Source organism: Loxodonta africana, chromosome 19, assembly GCF_030014295.1.
Source record: "Loxodonta africana isolate mLoxAfr1 chromosome 19, mLoxAfr1.hap2, whole genome shotgun sequence".
Classification (NCBI taxonomy): Eukaryota; Metazoa; Chordata; class Mammalia; order Proboscidea; family Elephantidae; genus Loxodonta; species Loxodonta africana.
The window spans coordinates 18,913,393-18,919,272 of NC_087360.1; the positions used below are offsets into that span (position 1 = coordinate 18,913,393).

Below are 5,880 nucleotides of genomic sequence, written 5' to 3' on the forward strand. Positions count from 1 at the left end.
GCTCCCAACTGTACCATCAATATCTCCATGGGAGAGCCCAGGGTTACACTCAATGTGGAAGGTAAGGAGACTGAATTTGTTTTGGATACGGGAACCACCTTCTCTACTTTGAATTACTTGATAGCCCCTCTTTCTGGGCAGACTGTGTAATTACTGGCCTAAGCAGGAAGCCCAGAATTATGAAATTCACTCGTCCCCTCTTGTGTCTGGTAAGACCATACTCCCTAACACTCTTTCTTCTATGTCCCAGAATGGGCAGTCACTTTGTTGGGACGGGATCTAACGAGTAAGCTTGGGGAAAAAATACATTTAGAGACAGATTTAATAAGTGTCAAAAGTGAAAACCCAGAGTTAACTAATGTACTCCAACCTAGACACCAGATACCACCAGACATTGTAAGTCAGGTGACCCCAAAAGTATGGGATACAACCACATCAGGGAAAGCAAAAGCTATAGAACCGATACTCATTAAACTAAAACCAGGAGCGCCTTACCCCTGGAAGAAACAATACCCACTGAAGCCTGAAGCTCAAGTTGGCATCAAACCTTTGTTAGAACATTACCTATTGCATGGGTTAATTAGACCTTGTCAATCACCCTGTAATACTCCGATACTCACAGTGAAGAAACCGGATGGCACCTATAGGTTTGTACAAGACTTAAGGGTGGTTAATGAAGTAGTAGTTCCTATACACCCCATGGTCCCCCATCCCTACACCCTTCTAACACAAGTCCCAGGAGACACCCAATATTTCACAGTCTTAGATCTGAAGGATGCCTTCTTTTACATCCTGAATTCCAATTTCTCTTCACCTTTGAATGGAGGGACCCAGACACGCAAGAAAATACACAATACTCCTGGACCCGGTTACCCCACGGTTTCCGAGATTCACCCCATTTATTTGGAAATGCCTTAGCAAAAGAATTAAGAGAAATATCTTTGCCAGAAAGCACATTATTACAGTATGTTGATGAGTTATTATTGGCCAGCATGACCAAAGAGGCCTTGGATACAAATACCTTCCTCTTACTAAATTTCTTGGCAAAGAGGGGATATCAGGTATCCCCGAAAAAGGCACAAATTTCCCAAACCCAGGTGGATTATCTTGGATTTATCCTGATGCCTGGTGTTTGTAGATACCTTCACTGGATGGGTAGAAGCCTTTCCCACAAGAACAGAAAAGGCTTTAGAAGTGGGAAAATTCCTATCACAAGAAATAATTTCCCAATTTGGACTACCAAGGTCTTTACAATCTGACAGTGGCCCAGCGTTCGTAGCAAAAATAACCCAGGCTCTCTCCACATCCTTGGGCATAAACTACAAGTTACACACAGCCTGGTATCCTCAGTCCTCAGGAAAAGTGAAAAAGATGAATCAGACTCTAAAAAGGACATTGGCAAAGCTTTGCCAAGGAAGTCAGGAAACTTGGATTAAGTTATTACCCACAGCCCTCATGAGAATTAGGGCTGTCACTAGGCGAGATTTAAAAGTCAGTCCGTATGAAATGCTATATAGAAGGCCCTTTTTAACAACAGATCTACTATTGGGTCCTGAACTACATCAACTTCTTAAATACATTACCCATCTGGGACAAGTGCAGAAGGTCCGAAGAGAATATGGTAATAATGTGCTCCCCACACCAGAAAAAGGAACCCCTACTCCTGCTAATCCAGGAGATACTGTCCTTCTTAAAACTGGAAAGAAGGATGACCTGAAGATTAGCTGTCTGAGAAATGGAAAGGGCTCTTCCAGGTCATACTGACTGCCCCTTCAGCAGTCAAACTTAAAGGAATCGCTCCAAGGATTCGTAATTCTAGAATTGAGCTTTGTACCCCACAGGAGCTGGCCGACGGACAAGGAGACATCACCTACACCTGTGAACCAATAGAAGCCTTGAAGCTTCTCTTCAAAAAGACGACTTCTACGTAACAAGAAACCTCAACAGAAGCACCAGAAGAGAAGCGAGCATACTCCTGTGAACCACAAGAAAACCTAAAGCTCCCCTTCAGAAGAGTAACCCCACCTCACAGCAGATATCCTATAGACAAGTAATGTTTCTCTTTACTTGTTATATAACCCTAGACCTCTCCCAGGCCCCGTCTAACACTCTTATTAAATTCTACCCCACTAGCCCCATCCCTACTCTAGAGATAGTTGACCCTGGGCTGCCAAACTTCCCTTTTTGCTTTTCTCCTTACTTGTGAGGACTTATCATCATCTCCTCCCAACCCCCTCAGCCAGCACCTGGGTACTATGCCCTGGCTAAGTCTCTAGTCTATGTAGCAGAAGAAGCCCCGTCCTCTAAAAAAACCACCTGTGGTTTTCTCCGTGCAAAACCAGAAGCTAAAAATGCATCCAACAGTTCCTTAACAGTGAAGCAGTAGTAGGACTCGATAAGATGCTCCAGCAATCAGGCTGGAAGCGAGTCTGTGGAAAACCTCCATCTATCACCCTGGCCTACTCACCCCAAGTCTCATCTTTAGCCACTCCTACCCAGGGCACCAGTGGAGTCTTGCACCGGAAAAGGCAGGTACCAGTGACACTCCTAGCCATGGAGGTAGCCACCCTGGCATCTGGAGCCTTGACTGGGGGAATAGTATACAATGCAGCCACAGCCCAAAATATCTCAGCTATTCTGGAAAGAGTAGCTGAAAAGTCAGGCCCAGGCCTTTTGGCTTTGAAAACTTAGATACACTCTTTAGCCAACACAGTCCTCAGTAATTGTCTAGCCCTGGACCATATTCTGGCTGAGGAAGGAGGGGTATGCACAGTAGTAAATACCTCTTGCTGCTTTTATATTAATACCTCAAAAGAAGTAGAACTTCGAACTCAGGAACTGCTAGCTCAAGCAAATTGGTTATGAGATAACCGGGCTAAGTTAGCCCTAACTATGTAGGAACAGGTAAAACAACACCTCCCACCAATAGCTTGGTTTCTCCCCTTCCTGGGGCCCTTAGTAGCAATACTTTTACTACTTATGTTTGGCCCCTGCCTGTTTAAGCTTTTGATAAAGTTTGTACCTGCCAGATTACAACAATTTCAGGCCAAGCTCCTGGTCATGCAAGGCTACCTACTGATTTCCCAAGAAGGGGTCCTGATAGTACACACTTACTTAGATCAGGTAGCAAGAGACTCTACTCGGTTAGGCAGAAGCAATGTCCCAGTCCAGCACAAAGAAATTAAGAAGCAGAGACCTCCGTCCACATTCCCATAAAGATTTATGAGTTTGAAGTCTCTCAGAGGGGAGTAAGACAGGGAACAGAGGGGCCCCCAAATGTGCAATTCACATAAACAAATTAAAGTAACATAGTAATAGGAAATGGGCCAGGGTGCAGAACATTCCCCAGAACAATGGAGCAGGGTATCAGAAAACAGCCTGGAAACTTACTTAAAGTTGTCTTTCAGAAGCAGCCATTTCAGAAACTAGCCCCAGGGACATGGGCAGGACATCCACCTGTGATCGCTTTGTGACCTTCCACCAGGGGCAGTGAGGGGCTGCAGCCGCAGCTGGGGAATTGAACTCAGCAAACAGGTGACTGCACAGGTGTGACACCACATGATAAGTCCTGGTACAGATCCTAGAAGACTCTGGGACAGGAGCCATCTTAAAGCCATCTTAAAAAGCTGCTGAGCACGTACCTTAGTTAACCTATCCCCGCCCAAAATGTGCCACTTGCTGGAAAACCCCACCTATGCCACAGAATAAACATGAATCTTTTCCCACTCAAAAACTTTAAAAAACCCATGCAAATCCTTTGTTCTGGGAGACAGGCTAAGTGTTGCCTAGGCCCTCCTTGTCTCTGCTTGCAAGCCTCTTTTAATAAAGCTTTGCTCATGTGCCTTACCTGTTCATTCTTGACCAGTGAGAGGCAAGAACCTTACTTAATTAAAGGTGTAGAGGTGCCAGTAACACCCTCCAGGGGTGCCTACCCACCCCTCCTGGTGCTCAACAGCTTTGGCCTCCAGGACATGTACCTGGCACTCAGGGTCACAAGGTATACCTGAACACCATCAAGTGCTCCCTCCTCATCATCTGACTCCCAGGAGCTGGATTTCCTCCATTATAGCATCAAAGTTGTTCCTGTGGGTACAAATCATGGGATGAAGAAGCTTCTCCAAGAGAAGTTCCCCAACATAAGCCGTCTGCAGGACATCAGCGAGCTGCTGGCCACCAGCACAGGGCTGTCAGAGTGCAAGGCAGAGCCCAAGCACATTAAGAAACTGCCTCAGGCTATCCCCAGGCAGGGCAACATGCGAGCCCAGAAGAGTGCCCTGTGGGTCACTGAGATCAGTCCTGGATGACGCTGCAGCTCACTGAGATCTAGGAGGGTGTCGGGAAGGGAACGTGGTGTTCCACAGTTTCGTGCACAAGATGCAGGAGGAGCTGCAAGCCAGCCTGGCGGCCAAGGGGAAGAGGCTGGCATGGAAGGCCCAGAGGCAGGACTAGCAGGCCCACAACGTGCAGCACAAGCGGGAGCAGCAAGATGCCCACAAGAACAGCCTGGTGGGCATGAAGAGGGCAGGTCAGAGCCTGGTGGGGCTGAAAGGGCCCTGCCAGAGGCTGACGGGGGCAGCTGACCTGAGGAGAAGGAGGAGGAAGCTGAGTATTTCCCCTGGGGGGGGCACAAGGAGCCTCACGAGGACATGTTCCCAGAGCTGACCAAGCAGAGACAGCTACACGGGCCTCCTCACAAACACCAGCAGGTAAAGGATCAGAGGCCAGACCAGAGGCCTCCAAAGCCCACCTACAGTCTCGCGGAGCCTAGGCCAAGCTGGAGCCCAGAGAGGCTGCAGGGGGAGGGGGCGTTGCACAGACGTGAGCCCCAGCAAGGTCAAGGGAATGCCCCAGATTGGGGCCAAGAGACACTGCCCTGGGGCTCCCACCAGGCTCCAAGTGCAGCCTTCAGTTTCCTTTTCTAAAGGAGCTGTTTCTCTAACTCCATCCCCACCCCACAATAAATGACTGATGGTCCCAAAAAGAGAAAACACCTCCCCCCTTCCTTTCTCCAGGGGATGCCCACAGCCCGACTCTGCAGCAACCCGCCCCGCAGCCCCACCACGCTCCGGAACAGGTGCCCCTGCTGCGGGGAGGAGTAGGCACCCGATCCTTCTCCCAAGCGCCTGAGCTCAGCAGGTATTGGGGGCCTGGCATGGACGAGGGTGCTGGGTCACAAGACCATACCCCTGTTGCCAGGCCAGCATCCAAAGCCTCTCTGCCATGACCTTCACAGTAGCCTGCCTATATGTGCACCTGGAGCCCCAGGCCCCACGGACCCAGGTGTTTGTACAATGTCCAAATCACGTAACATCCTATTTCACAGAACATTTAGTGGACCGTTATGGCATGCATGCCTATAATAATAACTGCTAACATTCATTGGCATACTGTATACCAGGCCCTGTGCCCAGTGCTTCATATATTCTAACCCAATTCCAGCTCATAACAACCCGATGTGTTATAGAGTAGAACTGTAGTCTTAATGAAAGCAGATTGTCAGGGCTTTCTTCCGCAATATCACTGGGTGGATTCAAACAACCAACCTTTAGATTAGTAGTCAAGGCCAAATCATTTGCGCCACCTATACACTAGTTTGGAAACCCTGGTGGTGTAGTGGTTAAGTGCTACGGCTGCTAACCAAAGGGTCAGCAGTTCAAATCTGCCAGGTGCTCCTTGGAAACTCTATGGGGCAGTTCTACTCTGTCCTATAGGGTCGCTACAAGCTGGAATTGACTCGACGTCATTGAGGTTTATATATTAGTTTGGAGCCCTGGTGGTGCAGTGGTTAAGAGCTCAGCTGCTAACCAAAAGTTCGGTAGTTCGAATCCACCAGCCACTTCTTGGAAACCCTATGGGACAGTTCTGCTCTGCACTACAGGG

The 5,880-nt window shown here is 48.4% G+C and overlaps 1 pseudogene; it reads left to right on the plus strand.

The window, feature by feature from the left end:
• Positions 1-992: 992 nt before the first annotated feature.
• On the plus strand, positions 993-4,983 carry LOC135228272 (suppressor of SWI4 1 homolog; annotated as a pseudogene).
• Positions 4,984-5,880: the final 897 nt, after the last annotated feature.